The sequence below is a fragment of the Chiloscyllium plagiosum genome, chromosome 7 (genome assembly GCF_004010195.1).
Source record: "Chiloscyllium plagiosum isolate BGI_BamShark_2017 chromosome 7, ASM401019v2, whole genome shotgun sequence".
NCBI lineage: Eukaryota > Metazoa > Chordata > Chondrichthyes > Orectolobiformes > Hemiscylliidae > Chiloscyllium > Chiloscyllium plagiosum.
The window spans coordinates 76832918-76848856 of NC_057716.1; the positions used below are offsets into that span (position 1 = coordinate 76832918).

Sequence of the window (15939 nt, forward strand, 5' to 3'; positions counted from 1 at the left end):
CTTTGGACTGTGGGAGGAAACCGGAGCACCCGGAGGAAACCCACGCAGACACGGGGAGAACGTGCAAACTCCACACAGTCAGTCGCCTGAGGCGGGAATTGAACCCGGGTCTCTGGCGCTGCGAGGCAGCAGTGCTAACCACTGTGCCACCGTGCCGCCCACTAAGTGGGGGGAGGGGAAATGAGGAAACTGGTGAAATCCGAGTTCATCCCTTGTGGTTGGAGGGTTCCTAGGCGGAAGATGAGGTGCTCTTCCTCCAACATATCCATTTGTAGCCTCATCATGTCCTCTTCACAACTTTCCATCATCAGCAAATTCAGTTCCTTCATCCAAGTCTATTTAATAAATAGTAAAGTGTTGAGGCTGCGTCTCTGAGGATAACTTTATTTAATCGACAAGATTTTGTTTTTGCCTTTTCAATGAGTATTGGGCTGGAGATAGGGGCATCCTCTGAATGCTTCAATGAAAGTCATCCATATAAAACACTATCTGCTCCAGCTTCAGTCCATGTTGAATACAACATCCTTCACCACTTGATTTACTTCAAAACTAGTGGAAAACTTCAGTAGTTATTCTTTTGTATTTTATAGTTGAGCCAACACTACATTCTTTCATCAGAATGTCACACTTCTCACCCTTTTCAATCTGTTCACAAATGTCTATTTTAGGCTTTCTTCAACACTTTCGTACCTCTCAAATTAACCTTTCACTGGATGCCATATTAACCGGCTGGGATTTAAAATTTACGAATTAAAAAAGTTAATTTCCATCAGTTTCCTTTTATTCGCAGCACATGTTACTTCTTCAAAGACCTCAAACAAATTTGTTAAACAAAACTTCCCTTTCACAAAACCATGGTGACTCTGCCTGACATCCTCAAACCTTTCAAAGGTAACATCTTCCATCATTGCTTCCAACATCTTGCCGATGACAGATGTTAAGCTAACTGGCCAGTAAATTTCCTGCTTTCTGTTTCCTTCTCTATTTGAATAAAGGAATCATCTTCATTATTTTCCCAGCTAATGGAACCTTCTCCAAATTTAGAACATCTCTGCAAATTAAAACCAATGCATTACCAGTCTCAAAAAAAAACTGCTTATGCTGAAAATCAGAAATTAAAATCAGAAATTGCTGGAAAAAAATCAGCAGCTCTGGCAGCATTTGTGGACAGAAATCAGAGTTAACATTTTGGGTCCAGTGACCCTTCTTCAGAACCGAGGAACTATCCCACTCGCTATTTCTTTTTAAAACTTCGGATGAAGTCCATCATGACTGAGGGACCTGAGCAGCTCTAACAATTTGCTCAGTATGACTTACCTGGTGATTGTAAATTTGAGCTACATAGAAAAATGGAAAATAGGTGTAGGAGTAGGCCATTTGGCCCTTCAAGCTTGTGCCACCATTCAATAGGATCATGGCTGATTATGCAACTCAGTACCCTGTTCCCATTTTCTCACTACACTCTTTGATTCCTTTAGGTCTAAGAACTATATTTACCTCTGTCTTGAGAGCATTCAATGTTTACATCTCAACTGTTTGCTATGGCAGAAAATTCCATAGGCCCACCATTGCTTGGGTGAAGAAATTTCTCATCTGTCTGAAATGGCCTCTACGGTATCCTTAAACTGTGATCCCTGTTTCTGGACTACATACTCATTGGAATCATCCTTTCTACATTTCCTCTGTCTAGTCCTGTTAGCATTTCCAAGCTTTCTATGTGATTGCCTTCAGTCTTCTAAACCCCAGTGAATATGGTATTAACTAATTCAGTCTCTCTTCATACAGCAGTCCTGTCACTTACCCTGGCATTTTATTGTCCATTAAATCCCAGTCATCCCACTGCCATTTCCCCACTAATATTGATTTCCTTCAGTTTCTGGGGAAATGGCAGGATGCAGCCTGGTTTGGAGGGCTTGCCTTATGAAGAAAGTTTGAATAAGCTCGGACTTTTCTCTCTGGAGAGAAGGAGGAAGAGAGGAGACCTGATCGAGGTGTACAAAATAATGAGTGGAATAGATAGAGTCAATAGCCAGAGACTTTTCCCCAGGGCAGGATTGACTGGTACGAGGAGTCACAGTTTGAAGATATTAGGAGGAAGGTATAAAGGAGACGTCAGAGGTAGGTTCGTTATGCAGAGAGTTGTGAATGCATGGAATGCATTGCCAGCTATGGTGGTGGAAGCAGAATCATTGGGGACATTTAAGCAACTGCTGGATATGCACATGAATAGCAGTGAGTTGAGGGGCACGTAGGTTAAGTTACTATATTTTACATTAGGATTAAACCTCAGCACAACATAGTGGGCCAAAGGGCCTGTTCTGTGCTGTACTTTTCTATGTTCTACGTCTTACTAAAACCTGGGTTCCCCAACATTTCTGGGACATTATGTGTGTCTTCCTTTGTTAAGACAAAACCACAATATGTATTTAATTCAGCTGCCATCTCCTTGTTCCCCATTAAAGGTTCTCCTGTTTCTGACTGTAACTGACCTACATTTTTTTCACCAATCTTCTTCTCTTCACCCGTGTTTCTCCTTATCTTCCACTTCCTGATTTATAGCTATTTCTGGAATGTTACTTTTATTTACTACAGTGAAGATTGATGCAAATTACATGTCCAGTTCATCTAGCATGTCCCTATTTTCCATTATTAATTCACCAGGTTCACTTTCTATAAGATAAACATTCAGTTTGTGAACCCCTCTTTCCAAATATATCTACGCAATATATCTATTTTTCCAGCTAGCTTACTCTTGCACTCTTATATTTCCCTCCTTAATAATCTTCCAGCTTTTCTTTGCTATTTTTTATATTCTGCCTAATTTTCTGATCTGTCACCCATCTTTGCATAAGTACATGAGTTACAAGTGTTATAAGTATGATACTGTGTTTAGTTTTTCAAGTTAACCAGAGATTGAGGGTGGGTGGGGTTCTCCTCCTGGAATTTTTCTTTCTTGTTGGAATGTATCCATTCAGTGCATTCCAAATTTTTTTCCAAGGTGGCAGCACCAGCATGGTAGGGAGTGTTAGGGCTCCTGAAGCTGTATAATCCAGGCTGGCCACACCCTTCTCTCTCTTTCTCTCCTTTTCCATCTTTGTTTTTCTCTTTACTTTCACATTCTAGCATCATGGGGGAGCTGAAGTGTTGTTGGAGGGTCATTGATAGCAGTAGTGGCGGTGCCCAGATTGAAGACACCTGCCTTTGGTAGGCCCAGATCCTGGACTCGGCAACTTGGTGGGCCGTTGGCTGTGGTGGGGTTTGGTGCGCGGAACAGTTTGAGCCTTTTGTCAGTATACAGTCGAATTCGGCATGGACTGTAAGCGAGCTACCAGCGGAGTCTGGAAGCGAAGTTGATGTGCACAGGAGGCGAGGCCCGGCACAGTCTGGACGTGAGGCCTAGCATGGTCTGGATGTGAGGCCCAGCAAAGTCTGCTTGAAGGACTATAATGCTGAATTTTTTATTGCTTTATTATTCTAATTTATTCCTAAGATCCTCTACCTGAGTACCTTTGTACTTAAGATGGCGCCATAGTAGTGACTTTATAAATGTTTCACTGCACTCATGAGAATACATGCAACAACAAACCTAGACCTTTTTTGATTTATTCCCTTAATGTCAGTTAATTTAGCTGTCAAGCCTTATGCTTAACTTAATTAACCAGTTCATTTTGTGACACTTCTATAGCTTTAAGAGGTCTATTTTCATCATGTTTTCTTTTAAATAGTGGTTATAAGACCAGGTGTTTATTTGGAAAACCAATAAAGTAAACAGTTTGTGAGGCCTGAGATTTTTATTAAGTTGGAACAATAGGAGCAGTCCGAATGGGTGTGGTCAAGCTTTCACAGACCAGGATTTTTAGTTTCTTAATTTTTCTGTAGCTGTTGTTGCTGGGTCTGTTGCTGCAGTACATCTTTCCCTGCTACACTCTCTCAGAGTTCTCTTGATGTTTTTCCTCCTGGGCTGCCAGAGTTGCATGTGAGAAAGTTAGTTTTCTGAAATTGCCTTTTGCCGAGGCTGTGTTTATTGGATGTTACTATATTTGAATAGATACTGTTTTGCAGCGAATTAATCTATTATTCTGCTAAGTTTTCCAATCGAGTTACAGATAAACCTTTATTTTCCTTTATTCTTTATTTGGTTGTTTTTTCACTGGAGTGTATTAATAAAGCGTGTTTTGCATCAAATCTCGCAGTTTGGCCAATCAAATTGCCATTGGAAAACAGCGCCTTAAACTTAACTTTAAAATAAGAAAAAGTAAGTGACTTGACTATCTTTTTAATATATTTTGAGAGGATCTGGTCCATAACTACTTTGCCTTGCTCAACTTCTATGGCCTCATCATTGCCAATATTTAATCTTGAACACACTCCTTTCTCCTTCAAACTGAATGCAACATTGAATCATACTATAATCACTGCTACCTAAAGATGCCTTCACCTCAAAGTCATTCATTAATCCTCACTGCTCAATGTCAGGTCAAATATAGCTGCGGTCTGATTAGCTCTAAAACAGAATGTTTTAAGAATGTCTCTCAAAAACATTCCTTGAATTTCTTACCTTTGCCCAGTTGATTTTTCCTATTGTTGACACCGACATGGATCATGATGAAAAAATACTTCCCCTTGCACAGTAAGTTTCTCTCCAGCCCTGAAGTCCTGGCTTGCCCAGTGAGGTAACATTACCTTCTGGTCTTCCACTCTTTACTGTAAAGATTGACATTAACTGCCCCGCATTACAGTTTTCCCTGCTTACTTTACATTTCTTTTGCACCCTTCGCTTAAATGGCTTCATGGACCACTGTACTGTAGTCAATTAGCAGCTGTCACTCTTATCCAAACAAGCTAAAATAATCTCTAACCTGTTGGACAAGTAGGAGATAGGTCAAGGAATAATAGAGTAGGAGGTTCCAATACTCCTGCACTCTGAGTCTCTTTACCAGCCTCACTTGCGGGTGCTCCCTCCTTTTCCAGATTAGTCACCAAATCAGAAGGCTCTATTCTTGTGACCACCTTGTGCAATGAATACATCAAGTAATTATCCCATCCCCCATGTGTCATAATGTTTGTAGTTTGGTCTCTACTTCACAAACTCAGAGCCAAATCCATTTCAGCTGCAGACATGTCTGCCCTTGGTCAAACTGATATCCAGGATGGCCACACATTCTGCAATTGAAACATATGGCCAGCATGCAATCTTTGTTGTGTCTTAATTGAGTAATTAATTATTGTAATATCTTCTCACTACCACTTAGTTTACTAACTTCAGTCTTAGAATCCAATAAACTTTATCATTTTCAAAGTAAGGTTAATAATGACAACACTTAGAGCTACAGTGTCTTAATTACAGATTCTAATTGTAGCTTGTTGAAAAACATCTTTTTTTCGGTGGGGATCCCCAGTGGAGGGCTCTCTACGTGGGAGTCCTCCCCCTTTCTCTCGGGGATCTGGGGTGGAGGGTGCTGCACGCAGCAGTCCCCTGCAACCACAGATTGCGGTGGTTCACGGACTCGCAGCCCAACTGCTTGTTCTGTGGCGCTGTGGAGTCCGTGGACCACGTATATATTGGGTGTGGGCATTTGCACTCCCTTTTTGATTTTCTTAAAAACCTTCTCCTTTGTTTTTGTCTGCACTTCAGTCCCACGCTCCTGATCTTTGGGCACCCGGTACGGAGGAAGGAGGGCAGGTCTGAAGACCTCCTCGTGGGTCTGCTCCTGGGCCTGGCCAAACTGGCCATCAACAGGACCAGGCAGCGGGCCGTGGAGGGGGTCGTTAGGGCCGACTGCCTGCCCCTATCTTCCTGGTGGTGGAATTTGAATAAAGATTCGTGCACTTTGTGTCTTTCACTGTGTAAAAATAAAGAGAAAAAACATCTTTTTTCTCAATTTCATCACTTTGCACACAGCCTATGAATGCAGTTACCAACTAACCATGCCTTTCCTTTGATGTCACTGATTTTGTTTCCCACACCTGACGTATTTCTCCTGCTCCTTGCTCTGTGTATCCCTAGCAGAACCAATCTGTACCTCTCTCAGTTAATCACCTGCCAAGGGCAGACCCGTCTGCAGTCAGTGTTTGCAGTTCAAGCAGATTTGGCTGAGTGTTTTTGAGATAAAGGCCAAACTACAGACATAGCAGAGGCGGAAAGTTACCTGGAGATTTTACTCCACAATGTGGTTATATCGCTTTAGGACAGGTTTTCCTGTGATGCCACTGTTCATTTTTTTCCATTCAAATGCAGGTCCACTGCTCAGCTACTCCTCTCAATATGTCTTTCATGAATGAATTTGTCAAAATATTGCAGATAAATTTCATGTTTAGGCTTTGAATTTCAATAAAAATTAATATCATCAATTTATAGAGCCAGACTCAGAGTCATACAGCATGGAAACAGACCCCCCGGTCAAACTCGTCCACACCAACCATGTTCACAAACTAAACTAGTCCGGCCTGCCTGTGTTTGGCTCATATCCTTCCAAAGCTTTCCTAAACATGTACTTACGAAAATGTCATTTAAATGTTGAAACTGCACCTGCATATACCACTTCCTCGAAGAGTTCATGCCACACATTAACAACTCAGTGTATACTTTTTTATAAACATTAAACAAGTTAGAAAGCTCCAGTCCTCCTTTCAATTCTGAGGCTAAGTACATGTCTATTATTGATAGTTCAGGATAAACCATCATACAGTCTTAACATAAAAAGACACTTATTATGATAAGGTATAGTTTATTGCATGATACCAAAAGTCACATTAAACATTAACTAGTTAGGCATAAGTAGAATTATCAGGAGCCAAGTGTATCATGTCTGTTTTGGTCACAACCTCATGCAACACAAATATTTCTCCATCCAAAGACTGAGCAAGATCAACAGATTGAGTGGACCTCACTACAGCTGAACATTACCCCTTTTTAGAACCTGTGCCTTATATAATACCACCCTCAAGCTTTTCTTTTTTTCTTCACAGTACCATAGAAAGGCAGTACCATAGAAAGGCACAGAAAGAGACCATTCAGCCCAATGCGTCTCCACCAGAATCTTCACTAAGAACTATACATTCATGATCTACATTTTTATATCCAATTTATCATAGAATCAGTGCAGAAACAGGCCATACGGCCCAACATGTCCACATCGACCCTCCGAAGAGTAACCCACCCAGAACCATTCCCCTACCTAATACTCTACATTTACCCTGACTAACACATCTAACCTGCACATCCCTGAACACTATGGGCAATTTAGTATGTCCAATTCACCTAACCTGCACATTTTTGGATTGTCAGAGGAAACCGAAGCACCAGGAGGAAACCCATGCAGACACAGGGAGAATGTGCAAACTCCACACAGACAGTCGTCCGAGGCTGGACTCAAACCTTCGTCCCTTGCGCTGTGAGGCAGAAATGCCAACCACTGAGCACCGTGCCACCCTAATTTACGCCTGTTCTCTCATTCTGTTAAGTCTCAGGCATCCCTTCAGACTATACTATAAGTAATATCTAGATTTAGATTAGATTCTAGATCTAATGATAGTATCCCTACACTGTGGGAGCAGGTCATTTGGCACATACTGAGACCATACCAATCCTTCCACCCACAGCACTGTAACCCTGCTTTTCCCATGATTAATCTACTTAGTCTGCTCATCCCTGGAGCCTGTGGACAATTTAGCATGGCCAATCAACCTAAACTTCACATCAATGGACTGTAGGAGGAAACTGGATCACCCAGTGGAAACCCATGCAGACACACGGAGAATGTGCAAATCCCACATAGTCGCCCAAGAGTGAAATCGAACCCATGTCCCTGGTGCTGTGAGGCTGCAGTGCTAACCACTGACCCACCTTGCCGCCCTAGATGATAACAGATTCACATTTCTCTTTTTCAATAAATAAATACATGTATGTTATCATATAGAAAAAAGATAGAATATTATAGACCAGTTTTTTCTTCTTTCTTCATTAAGATTCCAAGCATTCTTTTCCAGTATGCCTAGTTATTTCCTTGAGCTTGCTCCTTTCTTTGTAAAACAGATAGCTAATAGCTACTAACAACCCATTTCAATTTGGAGACTTCTCTTATCTCCAATCACTGTTTTAAAACTGCAACAATGCTCCAGTCTTTTCTCATTCACACATTTTGTTGAAGATTATCCCATAGTGACTTATTATTGACTGAATATTCAATGGGTATTGCAGTTTAATCCCATTTTTAGAGTTGCTCCCAATACTTTTACAAAGAATAACACATCTACCTCTTTGCTAAGACAGAGTTTCTGCTGTGAAAGTACTTTTCTGATCTCTTTAGCTTTGCAGACTAAAGGGCAACACTGATCTCCTTTTCTCACAAGAAAAACTGTAAACCCTCCAGTACTCAAGGACCCCCATCACAGAAATTTCTACAAGAAGTATCTTGAGAAACAAGAAGTTGCATGTTCCTGGCATCTCCCCAAGATGAAAATTTCAAAACACTATACTCTATTTTCAATTTTTTCAATGTTTTGTTCACCTAAATGATTTCAGATTGTGGTATTACATTGTACTCAACTTTTATACATTAAACCGGCTTTTGTCCTTGTTTGGGTGCCCGGCCAATTCAGCTGTCCAGTTAGACTTCGCAATTTCCCAATTTCAATTTAGACTTTTTCTTGTGCCCACAATCTAGCTAAAGGAGTGAGCTGTCAATATTGTTCAGATGCTTGCTAATAGTGTTTTGTGCCCTGCCTAACTGTATCACGTGACAGTAACTGAGATATTTTGTCTGAAAATTATTATAAATTATGTTCAGATTACCATCATGAATTCTCTGACAGGTATTTTAATACACAAGTCAAAATGGATGCTACACATCACTAATTTACTTATGAAGTATATATTGAACTATTGAAAATTAGTTATTTGCAGTGACTAATGCATGTATATTAAAATAAGTCAAAACCAGACCTGGCAAGGGTTTAATAATGCAGAATGCTAATTGTGTCAAGAGATTGTACACATGTATGCCAATTTCAAATTAGTTTAATTTATAGATGAAGCTGCTGGCTGCCATCCTTTTGGCAACCTGAACATGAAATGTAGGCATATTTGTTTCTTCCATGCATCACAGTCCACTGATTGGCATATTTTATTATTATAGTCTGTGTAATGTCATCTTTTTTTCTGAAGTCCCAGTTCTTCTAGTAATAGATCCTCATTCAGTTTTGATCTGGGATGTCAACATTTTATTGTCATTTCTGACTTACTGACACTCATTATATACTGAAGCTTCAGGCTCACAGACACATCTCATCATATTCTGTCATTTCAAATGAAAGAACAATCAAATGGAAGTTTTCCTTTCCCTAATCCATTAAATCTAGTTATTTCTTTGAGTTTATTGATGGAGTTGAGATTTGCAGTGATAGTGATGGATAACAGTCCTAAATGAAATACAGTAGCAAATGGATTACTTAATTAAAATCATACATAAGTATTTAATGACTGCTGATTGCAACATATTTGTTTAAAAAGAGGGGGAGGCAGAAACCAGGAAACTATAGGCCAATCAACCTGACTTCGGTGGTTAGTGAAATTTTGGAGTACATTATTAAGAATGAGATTGCGGAGTACTTAGAAGTGGATGGCAAAATAGGGCTGAGTCAGCACAGCTTCAAGAGGAGGTCACACCTGACAAATCTGTTAGAATTCTTTGAGGAGATAATGAGCAAGTTAGACAAAGGAGAGCCAGTGGATATGATCTACTTAGATTTCCAGAAGGCCATTGACACAGTGCCGCTCGGGGGTGTACTAAATAAGATAAAAGTCCATGGTGTTAGGGGCAAGTACTGGCATGGATAGAGGATTGGCTGACTGGCAGAAGGCAGAGAGTGGGGTAAAGTGGTGTTTTCCAGGATGGCAGCCAGTAACTAGTGGAGTTCTGCAGGGGTGAGTGTTGGGATCACACTGTCCACATAATGCATTGGATAATTTGGATGATGAAACTGAGGCCTTTGCAGATGACAAAAAAGATAGGTGAAGGAGTAAGTCGTTTTGAGGAACTTGGGTGGATGCAGAAGGATGTGGACAGGCTCAGAGATTGGGCAAAGAAGTGGCAGATGGAATACAATGTGGGAAAGTGTGAGGTTATGTACTCTGTTAGGAAGAATAGAGGCATGGATTTATTTCTAAATGGGGAAAGACTCTGGAAATCTGAAGCACAAAGGGATTTAGGTGTCCTGCTTTAGGACTCTGTTAATGTTAACATGCAGGTTCAGTTGGCAGTTCAGAAGGCAAATGCAGTGAAAGCAGTAATTGTGAATGCTGTATCTAAGGAAGGATATGCTGGCATTCAGAATTATTCAGAGGAGGCTTTCAAGAATGAACCTGAGAATGAAGGGCTTGTCATGTGATGAGCAGTTGAGGATGCTGAGTCTGCACTTAATAGAGTTTAGAAACAGGAAGGGGCATCTCACTGAAACTTACAGAATACAGAGATGCATGGACAGAGTGGGTGTGGAGAACATCTTTCCACTGGTGGGAGAGACTAAGACCTAAGCCACACCGTCAGAGTGAAGGGATGACCTTTAGAAGGTGAGAAGAAATATCTTCAAACAGATGATGGTGAGTCTGTGAAACTCATTGCTGTAGAAGGCTGTGGAGACCAAGTCGCTGAGTGTATTTAAGACAAACATAGATAGGTTCTTGTTTAGTAAAAGGATTAAGGGTTATAGGGAAAAGGCAGGAAAATGGTTTTGAGAAACATGTGAACCATGATTGCATGACACAGAATGATGGACTGACTACAAAAATAACAAAGGGCTGATAACTTTCTGCTCAACAGTAAGCCACTGCCCATATGCATTATGTCCCAAACTCTTGTAGTGTGCTAGTGGGAACATAGAACGTAGAGCATTACAGTGCAGCATGGCCCTTCAGCCCTCAATGTTGCGCTGAGCTGTGGAACCAATCTAAGCCTATCTATCCTACACTAATCCATTTTCATCCATATGTTTATCCAATTACCACTTAAATACCCTTAAAGTTAGCGAGTCTACTGCTGTTGTAGGCAGTGCATTTCACGCCCCTACTACTCTCTAAGTAAAGAACTACCTCTGACATCTGTCCTATATTTATCATCCCTGTAGCTATGTCCCCTCATGCTAGCCATCAACGTCCGAAGAAAAAGACTTACACTGTCCACCCGAACTAACCCTCTGATTATCTGTCTCAATTAAGTCACCTCTCAACCTTCTTCTCTCTAACGAAAACAGCCTGAAGTCCCTCAGCCTTTTCTCCTAAGACTTTCCTTCCATACAGGCAACATCCTTGTAAATTTCCTCTGAACCCTTTTCAAAGGTTCCACATTCTCCCTATAATGTGGTGACCAGAACTATACACACTACTCCAAGTGCGGCCGCATCAGAGTTTTGTACAGCTGCAGCATGACCTCATGGTTCCGAAACTCAATCCCTCTACCGATAAAAGCTAACACACCATATGCCTGCTTAACAACCCAATCAACCCGGGTGGCAACTTTCAGCGTTCTATGCACATGGATACCGAGATCTCTCTGCTCATCTACACTATCAAGGATCTTACCATTAGCCTAGTATTCTGCATTCCGGTAACTCCTTCCAAAGTGAATCACCGCACACTTTTCTGCTTAACATTCCATTTGCCACCTCTCAGCTCAGCTCTGCAGCAAATCTATGTCCCTCTGTAATCTGCAACATCCTTCAGCACTATCCACAACTCCACCAATCTTAGTATCATCCTAAAATTTACTAACGCATCCTTCTACGTCCTCATCCAGGTCATCCAGGGACTGAATACTCTCACCTGATTCCACCTGTATTTGAAGGTCAGTATGTTGTGATGGTCACAATTAAAAATTATCCCTTAGTTGCACTGCATTGCTGGCTGAGATCTCTCTTACCCTGAATACCTCAAAGGAAACAAGGAACAGAACTGTCTGGACAAAAAAGGTTTTTTGTCACTCTGAATGCTGGAATCAACCATGGACAAAATGCATTAGAACTAGGGTTTCAACCAATTTGCAAAACTAACGCAAAATATGAATTCTTCTATTCACTTAACAACATTAAAATTACTGATAAACCATACTACAACAACTGCAACCTTCAACTAACTGCCCTTTCATGAACAATTTAGAGAATGATCTGTAAAATCATTTTTAAAAGATCATTTGAATTCTCCTCTTATTTCTAAGCTGTGTGCTGCATTACTCATTCATCTTGTATTTAGTAATAAATTGTACACGCTGTGAGAGAAAGAGAAGAGATGCTTTTCAAATTAATCTTATTGCAACCAGCTGAGGGGCTGGTGAATTATAGAATAAAATAGAAATTTATTGTCACTTGTAATTTTAGTTAAAAAATACAATGAAGACTTTTATAAGTCGCCCCACCACAGCTGATAGAATGATAGAAGTCATTCATAATAAATAAAAGTAAAATTAAGACTAAGTTCATCACAGTTCAGTTAACAGCTCCTGGGCTTGGGGAAAACTGATTTAGGAATGATGGGATAAAGATGGGGAGCCAGTTTATCCCTTTTATCTGGGAGCTTAAAAGTTTGGGGTATCCTGTTGGGATGTGTCAGGAAATGTGTAATCATGCCCAGGTTTTGGTGGTAACATGATAACTTTTTAGTTTAATGAAAAATATACCAAATCACACATAATTATTTAAATAGACTTGTATGCATTTAATATACAATCTGATTATTTTTAATAAGTGAGAATATGTGCATCCCTTCCTCTAGATTTCCTAAAGCAGTATAGTTCATGGCTCTCTCAATAGTATAATACAATGTAAGCCCTTAAACTGCAAACATTCTTGTAATATAATTTATAATTTGTATTGAAAATGACTCTAAGATAAACTAGCCCTGATTATCTGAAACTTTGCAGCAACGGACCTCATTGCAACTGGCACCAAGGTTGCAGGGTGCTCTATTTCCCAGCCAGCAACTACCAGACTGCAAATGAAGGCATGTTACCAGTATGCACAATCCTCGTTTGTATTGAGTGTTCATTTAATTTATATTCTTTACTGATAACCACACCTGAAGCAGAGGGACCTGAAGCAGCTTTAACATGCGACTTGTCCATTTTAAAGAGCTTGACTGGGGATATTGAGTCTTGCCTCTTAAAGAAGACCTCTTTACAAACAAAAATTAACAACGAGAATTTTCACATATCCTGTTCATTGGTGTTATACCTTGTCTTCATTATTTCCTGGGAACACTTAGTTTTTGTCATAATTGTTCATTATGTTTTAGTATTTTTGGTTCTTGAAAACAATTTTAATGAATAAGACTTTCTTGCTGGGTTCTGAGTATGCCAGATGATGAGGTTGCCTATAAACAAGATTAGAGATATCTGTCAGAGCTGATTATTAACCCATAAACTGTGGAAGCATCCAGAGTCCCAATCCCATCACCCACTTCATGTTGAATATGTTCTGCTTTGCAGAACAGAGTGTCACACTTGAAATGTGACCCACAGGAAACTCCGGGAAGCAGAAATAAAAAAATCTTGCAGCATGAGTTACTGAATCATTTCAGACATATGCCAAATTAGAAGAGTAAAATGGAGGAAAGCTGGGCAGATAAATCAGGGAAAGGGACAAGTCTTAAAAAAAAGCAAAAAATGTAAAGAGGTGGAAATAAACTATGGGAATTGGGTTCAAGTGTTTTACAGAAGTTCTCAACATCATCAAGAGGTCTAGCTATACACTGGGCAAGAATGAATGATAAAATACATCAGAAAGTGGACATGGTAAATGATACGTGTCATTAACCTACACCAGCAGGAAATATGGAAACTTTACTTTCTTTGCTAATTTAAGTAATCAGATCAGGCTGACCAAAATATGCTGCTGAGTGGTTACATGCCTCAGTGTGAGACCTGAACTTGTGTGAGATGAGCATATCTAAACCGAGTCAGCACTATTCAAAACCAGTATCACTGTTTGAAGGGGAAGTACACTCATGAAGTGGCTGGGGCAAAAAGTGAAACTCAAAAATAAAAGGCTGACGAATGGTGCAAGATGTCAGAGAGCATGCTTGAAGATTCTCTGATGCAGCAATCAGGAGATAAATTCTGAAAAGGAAATGTGGAGGACAAAGGTCCACAAGAAGTCCACACAAGTGGTCAAGGTTAATGAATTATTTTCAAGTGTCACAGCCTTAGAATTGAACCACTAGCCTCAGAAGCTGTTCATTGCATGATACTCCTATCACTCATGAATATACAACTTTGGAACAGGAATAGGCCATTTAGCTCTATAAGCCTACTTTGCCATTTGATAAGAATATGTGCAAGGTATAGGGGGAAAGTAGGAGAAGGTACTAAGTAATGTTGCTCATTTAACGAGCTGGTACAGGCATGATGGGCTGACTGGCCTACTTCTGCACTATCAGACTTCTGTGATCTGTGATGGCTGATATGATCATGGCCCCTATTCTCCTGTCTAGCCCTGTACCCTTTGTGTGAGTCACAATTTTCGTCAATTAGTTTTAAGAATATTCAATGATCTCGGAGGAATCCACAGACTGAGGGAAAAAAAAATCTCATCTCAATTTTAAATGGAAGACCCCTTTATTTTTAAATTGTATTGCCTAGTTTTAGTCTCTATCATAAGGGGAAACATCATTCTAGCATTTCTCAAAACTCAGTCAAAATCCCTCAGGATTTTATATAAGGTCACCAACAATGTCTCAGAATCACACCTTGGTCCTCATGTCCACCTCATTCTGACACATTTAGTACTGTTACAAACCTCATGTCCACATTTCTCTGCTTGCTCGAACTGTGAGCTACTGACAGGCACTTTACTCAAACAGATTGCACCACACTTACTGAAAACTCTCTTACTTGCAGGAAAAAGTGATGCAGGGCCAAAGGTAGCAGCACCTAACCGGCCAGGCGTAGCTATATGTCCTGAACATTATGGAGAAGATGGTGCTTGCTTTCATTGTAGTGATCATTACTGAGACTGTAACCAGTGGTGGGGCTGAATCTATCAAATATGACAGCACGATCATAACGAATCCTCTTTCTCAATCTCACTTACTTCTCAATGCATATTACTTCTGATATTCAGCATGTGGGCACCTCCTATTTTATCCTCCTTCCCTCACCAGTTATCTCAACCAATATAGTAACACTACATAGGATTAAAAGAACAGGCACTACATAGGATTAAAAGAAGGAAATGTAGGGTGATTTATTGTATTTTCTATGGAATACAGATGGTTAGGTTAATACATTTGCTTTGGAATGTTTGATTACAGTGACATTAATTTTAACATTCTGGCTAAAATGGCAATGTTACAGTCCACAAGAGAGGAGGGAAGGTATGAGGCAATTGGTAGAGAAATTGGGGTTGTATTCACTGGTATTGCAATCAATCACAGCTTAGTGAGAAAGCAGACTTTCCCTCTTCCAGTCTCCTTCTCCTCTTCTTCCTCCTCCTTAGCTGTGTCATATAATGGGTAGCAAGAACATTGCTTACATAATGGTAAGGTTGTGCAGTATGCAGCAGACCACAGGAATGTTGACATGTACTGCAGATTTTCAGATAGCAGCCAAGGCAGCGGTAGTATCATTTTAGTGGACTAGTGGGCCAATGGGCTGAGAAGTGGCACATGGGGTTTAATTCAGATAAATGCGAGGTGCGGCATTTTGGGAAAGCAAATCTTAGCAGGACTTATACACTTAATGGTAAGGTCCTAGGGAGTGTTGCTGAACAAAGACACCTTAGAGTGCAGGTTCATAGCTCCTTGAAAGTGGAGTCGCAGGTAGATAGGATAGTGAAGAAGGCGTTTGGCATGCTTTCCTTTATTGGTCAAAGTATTGAGTACAGGAGTTGGGAGGTCATGTTGTGGCTGTACAGGACATTGGTTAGGCCACTGTTGGAATATTGCGTGCAATT

At 40.3% G+C, this 15939-nt stretch overlaps 1 protein-coding gene and 1 long non-coding RNA gene across 2 annotated transcripts in view; both read right to left on the reverse strand.

Annotated features, from left to right (window-relative positions):
* The window catches only part of LOC122551724, a 6941-nt gene extending 1978 nt beyond the window's left edge, over window positions 1-4963 (reverse strand). Inside the window, exon 1 of the long non-coding RNA XR_006312176.1 lies at window positions 4559-4963. This is a non-coding gene — a long non-coding RNA (uncharacterized LOC122551724). The remainder of the gene's footprint in view (window positions 1-4558) is intronic.
* LOC122551721 (neurexophilin-2-like) overlaps window positions 1-15939 on the reverse strand; it is a 147610-nt gene that overhangs the window by 75518 nt on the left and 56153 nt on the right. The window lies entirely within an intron of this gene.